Genomic DNA, 12830 nt, shown 5'->3' with positions numbered 1-12830 from the left:
ATAAAATCGACCTAATTTCATAGTGCAGACATACAGGTCTATGTAAACAAGAGATTTAAAAAATTGTCATTTCTTTAATGGTTCTCTTTTTTGTTTTATTTATTCTTCAATACTATATTTCAATAGTTGTGTTTTGAATGATGTTGATAGATCACTATGCAAACTCACTGAATGATGTACAGTAGAACCTCATTTATCTGAAACTCACTTATCCAAAAAAACCACATGTATCCAAAATTGGGTTAGGTATCCCAATATGCATCATTCGAATGCAAAAATTCTTAACATTCACATAAATTCTGCTCCGCCGTCTACACTGAGATCTACTGTGTGATTGTAATTGGGATGTTTTGACTCCCACTCATTGGTTTCTTAAGACATTGTTTTATATAAAGAACCTTCAAAAGAAAATGAAAAGATTATTTTGCTGAAATCTCCAGCAGACTCAAAATTTTTCATTACAACAGAAATGCCGAGGGATGTATAAGTACATAAACACAATTTCCACTGTACTGTATCTTGCACTACACTAACAAATTCTCTGCATGATTTTAATTGTTCTCTCTGTACAATATTATGATATTTTATCTTTTGACTACATCAGATAATACTATGCATATATTACATAATATTTAAGCCTTACTAATAATTAGAGAGAAACTGTCAGGTTAAAAATCATATTTGTAAAAAAATGTATTTACTCATCTTAGATGAATAAAAAGTGAAAGAATTTTAAAAGTTTAATTTCACATTTCACTACTTATGCTGCTTGATCACTCTTTGCGTGCCACTCAGCTTGGACGAAAAGTCAACTTCACTTGACTAGTCAGTTTCACTCTCTAGTTCTTTAGTACTCATACCATACTGAAATATTGGGTTGCAAATATTGCAGGACAATGTTTACTTTTTGTTTCATGTACCACTACTAGGTTGCTGATCTACCCTGTGCTAGTTTTGTCTTCTTTGCAGGCTTGCCAGTTCCTTCTCCAGTTATTCCATCAGGGCTAATGGAATTCTGCATTTTGGCAGTCTGATGGGTTGCATATGGGGATCTATTTCTAATTTCAACTCACCCTCGGGGTGTCCATTTCCTTGAAATATGCTCTCATATTCAGTTAGAATTCTAGACAGGGCTCACAGTAACTGTTCTTCCTGCTTCATGTTGAGGATATTGTAGTGTTGTACGGTGATCAAATCTGTGGCTTGCATCGCCCTGCTGCCTGCAGTGGGTGGTATTCCTGTGTCAACTACTATAAGATCCAGGTGTTAACATCTCTTGATTTGTGGGTTTCTTGTCTGAATTCTTGCCTGAATTTACTCCCAAGCCTCAGAATGGTTTTATTGGACAACACGTGAGCAAATTTTACAATCCAATATTGCTGTTTATCAGTGTTGCTGGAATTACATGGTAGCTGGCTCCACAGTCCAGATGGAATCAAAGTAGTTGTTGATATAATGCCATAGTTGCAAATATGTCAGTTGAATGGTTGGCAGCCTTCTGCAGATCATGTACAGTGAGAGTCTCTGGATCTGCTGAGGATCTCCTCCTGTTCACTGGAAGTCTCTGCATCCCCTCAATCACTGCATGTACTGCTATTTTTTATTTCTGCGGTGGCTGCAGCACTGGGTCATACATCATTGACCATGGGCTGAGCATTTTTTTTTCATGCTGCTTTCCACAGTGTATACACTAGAGCCTGATGTCTGCATTCTCAGTTACTCCAGCTCTCTCATGCTTCCTGGGTTCCTTTAGCTTGAGCCTGTGTACTTGTTCTGCATCAGTGGCTATTATTGTTTTGCTGAACAGTTCATTTATGGCTTATTACAACAATCTGTAGCCCATTAACCCCCTCCTTTTGTCCTATAACTGCAGAGGTGTTAATGGGCCACTCTACCTTGAATGGTCCCTTACAATAGCTGCTAACTACTTATGCTAAACAATCTGTTCCACCTTGCACTGGACAGTGGCTTTTTTAAATATTCTGAAAATAGCGCCCACTATATTATGGGGAAAAGGAAGCAGTTATGCAGCTGAAATAGCAATGTGAACATCCTAGTTTTTGTAAGTTCTCCAGACCAAAAAGAGTACATTCAACTTTGTGTGGTTTTACAACACTGTAACTACTGAATCACTGTAAGAGAGAATGGAGACAGGCTTGAGGATAACTGCTTTATTTAACTAACAACAAGAAATAACCGTTAATGTAAACAGAGTACTGATGCTGCTGTAACCTAGCCTGGCTGCAGTCGCTTTCTCAGCCTCTGCAACTGGTTCCTGTCTCAGAGTGTGAGAAAGTATGTGAGTCAACAGGAAATACACCGCTGCATGGTATCATGATGGATATGCCACAATTTCCTGCTGAAGCATAACCCTTTACAGAGCAAGCATAATCAAATATCTTTCAATTTCTCTTCCTCCCTCATTTCTTATTAAGCTTAAAATTGATAGGCAAATCCAGTCTCATTTGTGTGGCTGCAGACTTCCCTCTGGGAGTGGTAAGATTCAAGAAGGCGGGACAAAGGATGTACACAAAGTATGGAGAGCCTAGATTCTCTGGGGATGCAAATAACGGACCTTGCGGGTGAGACTGGCTGGGATAAGTGTAATGAACAGGTTCTCTAGACATTAGAGCTGTGAAGTCTATTCTAGCCTGGGAAATGGTTCCACGACTGCTCAGCAAAGTGTAGGGGCAGGATATGACCTCCTATGGAGTTCCATGACTCCCAGACTAACTGAGCTATATGCTTTGGAGAAGATCTGCTTCTTAAAGCACATTTTAAAATAACTCTCCAAGCACATTTATCAACATATACTTTGTGTTTGGCAGTGTTTAAGGAGTAAACATATTGCCTCAGATTTCTTGAAACGAAAGTTTGACTGAATCAGGCAGTTGGTTACATAACAATAACCAATGTTAAGAGTTTTCTCTCAGAGGAAGAGAGAAAAACCATCAACTTCACCCCAGGCTATTACAAGTATACAAATATTTACTCCAAAAGCAGAAGAGAACACATGGAATACACAGGATTTTAGAAAATAATCATTGGACACTGTACTGCCCTGAAACTGTAAAAGAAAATTTCTAGTTCAAACTCAGTAAGGCAGGGAAACCAGACACAAAGCCCACAACCACACATTTACACGACACTTTGAAAATGAATTTGCTGCATATGATTTCAAGGATGTTTGTGGGAGACAAAGCTTTTTCCTGTGCAAGTTTTTCATAGTTTCAATCATGTACTTTGCTAAATAATGACGGTTGTAACTTTGAGGGGGAAGGAATTCATTACACACAGAAGGTGTTTCCACGTCTGCTGGTTATAAAGGCTGGCTCCTGCAATTCTTGCTAATGAGAACAGGCTGTCTCCTTCCAGTACCTACTGAGAAAATCCCTCCTGTTGTGAGGAAATAACAGATTTTGTGAACACAACACATTTGATTTGAGCTGTCTAATTTCCTGTCTGCTAAGGTCGATGGTGAAGTACTAAGTCCAGCACTGGTGTAGATTGTCATCATCTCCCTTTGGGAGGTCTGAGTACCTACTTTTCTTAAGGAAGCATCTGGGTGCCCTTGGTTCATGAAACCAACACTTGATGCTGCCAGTCTGGTTAGTTATTGGCTAGTATCACATCTTCCCTTTCTGATTCAGATGAGACCTACCTCTCTCCCTATGCCATCCAGCAGCCGTTCCCAACTGCAGAGATAGTCGAGTTGAAGTCCCCTCAAAGCTGGCGCTAAAGATACAGCATTCTCCAGGACAACCCCTCAGCTGTGGAACAAGCTTCCACCTTTCACCCAGAACAGCCTGGGACCTGTGAATTTCAGAGCATGCTCTGAAATCTATCTTTTTGCCCAGACATCTGATTAAGGTGGTATTTGTTTATTGGAGAAGGAGTTTTGATGGGGAAAATCCCTCCAATTTGTTTGTGTTGGGGTGGAGTTTCGATAGGGATTTGTTGCAGGTTTTTTGTTGCTGAATTGTTATTTTGAATTATATCAAAGGCACCCAGAGAGGTGCTTTTATGTCATTATAAATTGAAATAATAAATAAATAATGGGAGTAGCCCCTACACATGCAACTAGTCTAGTGGAGATCCACTCACATGAATAGTTTGCTGGATCACACCAAAGCTTACTCAGCCAACATTTTGAAAAGTGAGTGCCCCATTTTAGAGACCTTTGACCTAAGTTTCAGAAGTGCTGAACACCCACATCCCCTTTATTTGCCCTCAATTGGAGTTATGGATACTCAACACTTCTGAAAATCAGACTCAAGATGCCTCAAGTTGAACATTGAAAATCCAGGCACCCAAAATCAATGGCCGATTTTGAAAACGTGGCCCTGTTAGCTAAATGGTGCTTTAAAAACAATGGTCCAGGTGGTGTAGTTCTGCACCAGTCCCCCACCAGGAGCTCCAGAAGGCATAGGCAAGTACAGGGGAAGCATGCTGCAGCCACACCCCTTACCAGGTACAGTGTATTCCCGCTCAGTGATCAGCCATCTCTGATGACTGGTGTGGAGAGAAGAGTGGGACTATCTGCATGCCCCTAATGACACAGGCTAGCACCGGTAGCCAGGAACAGTCCTTGCACACAAGGAGAATGCAAGGGCTGCAGTTGTGTCATGTTCAGAACACAGGAGCCAGCTGCAATCTGTCCTCGCAGTATTTGTTTTTTATATACTTTGAGACTCAGAATATCTTTTACATCTGCATTTGCAAAGTAAAAACTATGAATCTGATGTTATTGTGTTGCTGCTGTATCTTCAGTGCATGGTGGTTGCTGGTTCCGTCCAGACTAGCCTGTGGTTCACAAGGGACTTTGTCGTCACAGTGATTGGAGCACAAGGTGTTCTGGAAGCTCTTTTTAACTGTGACCGGGTGAATTGCTTACGAAATTTTCTGCATGGAAGGAAGAAAGAGAGAGAGAGGAGTAAATCTCTGCCCTAAACTCTGCTCAGCTGCCCACTATCAAAAATAAAAACCAAATGTTCCATTACTTAAACCCTATCAGAGGGGACATGCTGGTTTTGGGATATGGAGACTTCCAGGTAACCTGAATGAATCCAGTCCATTGTAACTCAGAGCTACTGCCAACCAATAACTTTTAAGTGACCAAAGAAAAGTAAGTTGATGGTATCAGTCAAGTGTTTACTTAAAAAAAAAAAACAAAAAAAACCCCTAACACCTTGTGCCAGAATTGGCACTCAGGCATTCTTGTTTGTGATTTCAGCACAGGTTTGAATGGGCTTAGAATGAGCACTGCCACAACCTCCCAAAAATGATGGGGCATGCAGGAGGGGTGGGCTTGCAGCAATCTCCACTGGCATTATTTGCATGGTATCTATTCGGTAGATACCGAGGATTTCCATCTCTAGAGTTGTGACTCTGGCACCTTTCACAAGCACTAAATTCACTTCATATTTGCAGATTATAAATCGAACACATTCACTAAAGATGGCCTTGTGGTTTTTACTGGAATCTCAAAAACCTTGCAATGCACGAATATTCACTCTGAAGATAAAATGCTGATTTCCAACGTTCCTATTGCTTTGATTGCCACTGTATTGCTATAAATCAATAACAGTGAAGCTATGTATAACAACAAGTGGGATAACACTAAATGAAGAGATGACTTATTAGAATGCGCTCAGGTAAGGAACGGCTAATATTCTTTAAAGTATACATCATTGTGATAATACTACATACAAGGTCCTGAATATTCCAGGTTTCCACGACAGCTGAATTTGCCGGGGAATTCACTCTTTACTGAAGAATTGTACTCCAGGATTTCAGCTTTCATTATTTTTTAATATGGCCCAGATTTGGGCTGATGTAAATGGAACTTTTGGAAATGCTGATTTCAATGGAGCTTACCTGTTTATAGCAGTTGAGAACCTCCCCCTATATTTCTACCCTCATGGTTGCAAAGAAAACTTGAAAAGGGGAGTATAAAATAATACAGTGATGTCTGCTTGAGTCTGCAGAGAGCCTGAAATAATTGCTTAAAGGAGTGAATTGTTCACATTCATCTTAGTGGACTGTTAACTCTGAAACCTAAATATGACAATCTGTGGCATACTGAAAATGTGGGTCCAACATAAAAAAAATTGAATTAAATATCAAAATAAGTAACAGGAGCTATTGTACTGACTTTATTCATTTTCATATTGAAATCAATAAAACTGTCCATTTTTACAGATTTATCTGAAGCTGCTGCAGAATTTGCTGCAGAGTACATGGGGCCTTGGCCATGTCCATTTATAAAGCAGAACATCTTGACCAAGATAAAACAAGCAGGCAACAATAAAGAGGAGGCACCAGAGTATTATATGCAGTATGGCTTAGACATGAGGGGGTGTCTTATAGGTAAAACTATTTGACTCTTTTATTTAATGTGTACACACAGACATTTAGTTATCAGACCTACATCAAAACAGTATAAGCCACAATACACGGCCATGGTTTCCACTCTCATGCCCTAGAATATAGCAGGTTAGGATCCAGCATTATTCAGTATTAGGCAAAACATCTGTATAGCTCAAAGAGCAGGAAAAACACAGGCAGAAAAATTAATCCTGCTATTTTAGCACCATCCTGGAAATATATGAGCTTCATAGAGTTAATAAAGAGCTATCATATGACAAGGCCATGTGATTTTAAGCCTGAAGATATTTCTGATTGACTGGGAAGGAAGCGAATACTGAATAGAAAGGCCTAGAAATGTAAATTGTTTCCCTTAAAAAGTGTCCACTCCTAGCATAAATATAATCCCTGAATTTATAATCCCTTACTGCGGGGATAAATTGTTGCTCACAACAGAAGTCACATTGACTTAAATAAGGATCATTCCCCCTAGGTGCTTGCAGGATTGGTCCTCTATTTTGTTTTCAAACCTTGAACATAAAGGACTAATACTGTTAGAGCTCAACTAGATACCACTGGCTCTGTCTCAAATATTTAGAAATCAGATTATAATTTGCCAATTTGAAATTTTAATATGGCAACCTTACAGCCTGTCCAAAAGATCCCAGCAGACAATACATCATGAAATTCACTCTTGTAAAACTCGATTAAAAGCCAACACAGCCTTCAGTAATAGAATAGAGTAAGGAGCTTAATTCTAATCCTATGTTTTGTATTTCATTCACAAGCACAACAATTCACCGGATTCAATAAGCAGATCAACGAATATGCTCCAGTGTTATAGAGTTACAACTGACATAAAATGGAATTAAATTAAAACAATACACTGTTCTGATATCATTAGTCAATGAAAAAAATAAGAGAGTCAAAAGGCCTGATTCTGATCTCACTTACTCCAATGTGAAATTGGTGTAAGGAAAAGCGGAACCAAGAGGATACATGTTTTAGCCTCATTGTCAAGCAAGACGTCAGAATAGTGGGCCAGATACTTAGTGTAAATCAGCATAGCTCCATTGAAGTTAATGTTATCACCAGAATTATGCCACATGACACGAGCTGTGGAGCTGGCCCAGTACTTCTACTTAACTAGGGTTGTGTAAACCCATTCAGAGCTATTTTTAATTATTATTTAGGGGTGGTGTTTCCTTAAAAAAGATGAGACGAATAGGAACCACAATAAGTTTGACTAAGCACATGAACCTTTGGAGGATCATTTTACTGATGGCCAAAAGCTCTGAGGAGTTTGAAATCTAAATACAGCCAAAATCTTTTGAGATTCACCCATCACACTTTATAACCCTCCTGCATTTATAAACAACACGTTAACAACAACATTAAGGTTGTGGCACTAGCTGACATAAGATACAAAATTCAGAGAAAAGGCCGACAGGCCGTCTTCCGCTCACAGTTCAACTTTTCCCTACACACAAACACACACGCAATGGAGTGAAGTAAGGGAAGAGTCACCTTTGAAGTTCAATTTCATGTGCCCATGTCAATTTTTTTTTTAAAGAAATGTAAGGTTTTTATTGGCTGGTGGTAGTTGTGGTGGATGAATGGATTTAATATCTTTAATGGTGATAACATCCTTTACAGTTGTTATGAAAGAGTGATTGCCATTCCTCTGCCTTTCCCTTTGATTTTTTTATACCAAAATCCTTTTACCTGTAAAGGGTTAAGAAGCTCAGGTAATCTGGCTGACGCCTGACCCAAAGGACCAATAAGGGGACAAGATATTTGCAAATCTTGGGAGGGGAGGAAGGCTTTTGTTTGTGCTCTTTGTTTTGGATGAAATCCTGGCCCCACTGGAGTCAATTGGAGTTTGGCCATTGACTTCAGTAGAGTCAGGATTTCACCCTTAATGTCTCACTATGAGCACCCACCCGGGTAGATTGTTATATGTATTGTACAAAACAAAACAAAACATAAACAAACATCATGTCCATAAAAATGCATGTCTATGATACACACCCAACGCACTGACCCACTCAAAACATGAGGATAAAGGCAAGTTACTTTCATTCCAAAATCGTTTACCATTCCCAGCTGTTAACCTAAAAGAATAACTTTTCTAATAAAAAGGATTCATGACGGTACAAGTGCTCCAGACCTCAGAACGTTCTAGGAGGGATCTTTAAGCAGGGGCGGCAGGTTTGTATAAATTTTGGTGGTGCCCAGAACAGGTCCAAGTCCTGCCACCCCACACACACCTGCCTTGTAAGCTGATATATATTTTTTAAAATAATGTAAAAATGGACTGGAAACAGTAAGTGTTTAACAGTTTTCCTATATTGCACGATGTGCGGTGGGGTGCAAGGGGATGAGGGCTCTGGCTGGGGCTGGGGATGAGGGGTTTGGGGTGTGGGAGAGGCTCAGGGCTAGGGCAGAGGGTTGGGGTGTGGGGCTGAGGGCTGCAGCCAGGGATCAGGGGTTCACGGCACAGCTGTGTTGCTAAAAGGTGCGTAGTGTAGACATAGCCTCAGTCTCTGCATACCATAGAGATATTGACGGACCCACATTACATACGCACCTCTCATCTGGAAAGCAAGCAAGTGAATGCTACATTTTACTTCTTTAAAATCTGTTTGGCCTGGTGTGTGTCATTTAGTTATTACATTACAGTAAGTATTTTCAGTTTTGCACATAACTCAAAAACTGAGAGTAACTGAGAGGAAATTGCTCAGAAGGCACAAAGGGTGGCAAGACTGTGATAAAAAGACGGTTACTCACCGTAGTAACTGTTGTTCTTCGAGATGTGTTGCTCCTATCCATTCCAGTTAGGTGTGCACGCCGCGCGTGCACGGCATCTCGGAACTTTTTTACCCTAGCAACACCGGCGGGCCGGCTGGCGCCCCCTGGAGTGGCGCCGCTATGGCGCGTGTTATATACCCCAGCCGGCCCGTCCGCTCCTCAGTTCCTTCTTGCCGGCTACTCCGACAGTGGGGAAGGAGGGTGGGTCTGGAATGGATAGGAGCAACACATCTCGAAGAACAACAGTTACTACGGTGAGTAACCGTCTTTTCTTCTTCGAGTGATTGCTCCTATGCATTCCACTTAGGTGAATCCCAAGCCTTACCTAGGCGGTGGGGTTGGAGTGAGACGTGGCGGAGTGTAATACCGCGGAGCCGAAGGCTGCGTCGTCTCGAGACTGTTGCACCAACGCGTAGTGGGAGGCGAAGGTGAAGACCAGGTGGCCGCTCGACAGATGTCCTGGATTGGAACATTGGCCAGGAAGGCGGCAGATGAGGCGTGCGCCCTCGTCGAGTGTGCAGTGAGGCGGCATGGCGGCACGCGAGCAAGCTCATAGCAAGTCCGGATACACGCAGTGACCCAGGAGGAAATCCGCTGGGAGGATATTGGCTCGCCTTTCATGTGGTCAGCAACCGCTATGAACAGCTGGGGCAAACGCCGGAAGGGCTTAGTCCGCTCGATGTAGAAAGCGAGCGCCCTGCGGACGTCGAGGGTATGCAGCTGTTGCTCCCGAGGCGAGGCATGCGGCTTCAGGAAGAACACCGGGAGGAAGATCTCCTGGTTGAGGTGGAATGCTGACACTACCTTCGGGAGGAAGGCCGGATGAGGACAAAGCTGCACCTTGTCCCCATGGAAGACGGTGTATGGCGGGCTGACCGTCAGAGCGCGGAGCTCCGAAACTCGTCTCGCTGATGTGATGGCGACAAGGAAGGCCGTCTTCCAGGAGAGGTAGAGCAGGGAGCACGTGGCCAAGGGCTCGAACGGAGGACCCATCAGCTTGGCCAGCACGAGGTTCAAATCCCATGTCGGGGTAGGACGCCGCACCGGCGGGTACAAGCGGTCCAGGCCTTTGAGGAAGCGGGAAACCATCTGGTTCGAGAAGATGGACCGACCTTCCACGGATGGACGAAAGGCGGACACCGCCGCCAGGTGAACTCTCAAGGAGGAGACCGCAAGACCTTGCTCCTTAAGGTACCAGAGGTAGTCCAGGATGGTAGGGACCAGGATTACGAACGGATTGAGACCTCGTTGATCACACCAGAGAGCGAATCTCTTCCATTTCGCTAGGTAAGTGGAGCGAGTGGAAGGCTTCCTGCTCTCAAGCAGGACCTGCTGAACTGCTGCAGAACAGCCCCTCTCCGCGTGGGTCAACCACTCAGGTACCAAGCTGTGAGATGGAGGGACTGCAGGTTCGGATGGTGGAGTCTGCCGAAGTCCTGCGTGATGAGGTCCGGCCACAACGGAAGGGGGATGGGTTCCCGAACGGAGAGCTCGAGCAGCAGGGTGTACCAGTGCTGCCTTGGCCAGGCCGGCGCTACGAGTATGACATGGGCTCTGTCCCTCCGAAGCTTCAGGAGCACTCGGTGCACAAGCGGGAACGGAGGGAAGGCGTAGAGGAGGCGATCCATCCAGGGGTAAAGGAAGGCGTCCGACAGGGAGCCTGGCGAGCGACCCTGGTATGAGCAAAACAGGTGGCACTTCCTGTTCTCCCTGGAAGCGAATAGGTCTACTTGGGGAAACCCCCACCTCCGGAAGATTGTGTGGACGACATCTGGACGGAGGGACCACTCGTGGGAGAGGAACGACCTGCTGAGATGGTCGGCCAGCGTGTTCTGCACTCCCGGAAGAAAGGACGCTTCCAGGTGAATGGAGTGGGTCACACAGAAGTCCCACAGGAGCATCGCCTCCTTGCAGAGGAGGGAGGATCGGGCTCCGCCCTGCTTGTTCACGTAGAACATTGCTGTTTTATTGTCCGTGAACACTGTTACACAGCGGCCTTGCAGGCGGGTGCAGAAGGTGCGACAGGCCAGATGGATCGCTCGCAGCTCGCGGACATTGATGTGCAGGGCGAGCTCCTGGGGCGACCACAGACCTTGGGTATGAAGATCGCCCAGGTGAGCTCCCCAACCAAGCGCTGAGGCATCCGTGGTCAGAGTGGCGGATGGGCGAGGAGGGTGGAACGGGACTCCTGCACACACGACCTCCGGGTCGAGCCACCAGCGGAGGGACTCGAGGGTCGTCCTGGTGACCATGACCACCATGTCGATGGGGTCTCGATGAGGCCGGTACACCAATGCGAGCCAAGACTGGAACGGGCGGAGGTGGAGCCGCGCGTACGCGGTGACATACGTGCACAAAGTCATGTGGCCCAAGAGGCGGAGGCAGGAGCGCACCGTCGTGGTCGGGAAGGTGACGAGGTCCCGGATGATGGAGACCATCGTCTGGTGTCGAGCGCGAGGGAGACAGGCCCTGGCCACCGTGGAGTCAAGGACCGCTCCGATGAACTCCACTCGCTGTGCCGGAATCAACGTGGACTTCTCGGCGTTGATGAGAAGACCGAGTCGCTGAAAGAGAAACAGGATTTCTGTCATCTGGTCCATCACGAGTTGTCGGGACTGACCTCGAACCAGCCAGTCGTCGAGATACGGATAGACGTGTATCTGACGACGTCGGAGGGCTGCGGCAACTACCGCCATGCATTTGGTAAATACCCTCGGGGCGGTGGAGAGTCCGAACGGCAACACGGCGAACTGGTAGTGGGTGTTGTTGACCACAAACCGGAGGTAACGACGATGGGGAGGATAGATTGGGACATGGAAGTAGGCGTCCTTCATGTCGAGGGCGGCAAACCAATCTCCCAGATCCAGAGAGGGAATGATGGTCCCCAAGGTGACCATGCGAAACTTGGGCTTGGGCAGGTACTTGTTCAGCTCGCGGAGGTCCAGGATAGGACGTAGCCCCCCTTTCGCTTTGGGGATGAGAAAATAACGGGAGTAGAATCCCCTGCCCCGCCTGTCCTGAGGCACTGCTTCTATGGCACCCACGCTCAACCTCTGAACCTCTTGTAAGAGGACATGCTCGTGAGAGGGGTCCCTGAAGAGGGACAGGGAGGGTGGGTGGGAAGGTGGGGCGAAACAAATTGCAGGCGGTATCCCGACTGGACCGTTTGAAGCACCCAGTTGTCTGATGTTAATTGGGACCACACCGAAAAGAAATGGGAAAGGCGGTTGTAAAATAACGGGGAAGGATCCGGTAGGGAGAGTGATGGGCCGTCCTCGAGCGTCCCATCAAAAGGCCTGCTTGGCCCCCTGAGGGGCCTTGGAAGTGGCCTGGCCCTGGTTACAGCGGTTGCCTGAAGGACGACGGCGATTTTGGGCCAGTCGCCGGCTATTGTATGGCCGATATCGTGACTGATAGATGGGTCAGAAGGGCTGCTGACGGAAGGACCTGCGCTGCGTCGCCGGCGTGTGCATGCCGAGAGTACGGATTGCAATACGGCCGTCCTTCAGAGTCTGGATTCGAGAATCCGTCTTTTCGGAAAAAAGACCCTTTGTGTCAAAGGGCAGGTCCTGAAGCGTGTATTGGACCTCCGGCGGCAGGGTGGAGGACTGCAGCCAGGCGATGCGCCGCATCGTCACGCCGGAGGCTAAGGT

General features: G+C 45.5%; 1 protein-coding gene across 1 annotated transcript in view; it reads right to left on the bottom strand.

The window, feature by feature from the left end:
• Positions 1–4757: 4757 nt before the first annotated feature.
• Positions 4758–12830, bottom strand: part of LOC120400284 (metastasis-associated protein MTA1-like) — a 53678-nt gene continuing 45605 nt past the window's right edge. The window contains exon 5 of the transcript XR_005595679.1: positions 4758–4902. The gene's annotated coding sequence lies outside the window, so the exon portion shown is untranslated. The remainder of the gene's footprint in view (positions 4903–12830) is intronic.

The sequence above is a fragment of the Mauremys reevesii genome, linkage group 3, assembly GCF_016161935.1.
Source record: "Mauremys reevesii isolate NIE-2019 linkage group 3, ASM1616193v1, whole genome shotgun sequence".
NCBI lineage: Eukaryota > Metazoa > Chordata > Testudines > Geoemydidae > Mauremys > Mauremys reevesii.
Note: the sequence above shows the minus strand (reverse complement) of the source record. Positions and strands in the feature narration are given on the sequence as shown.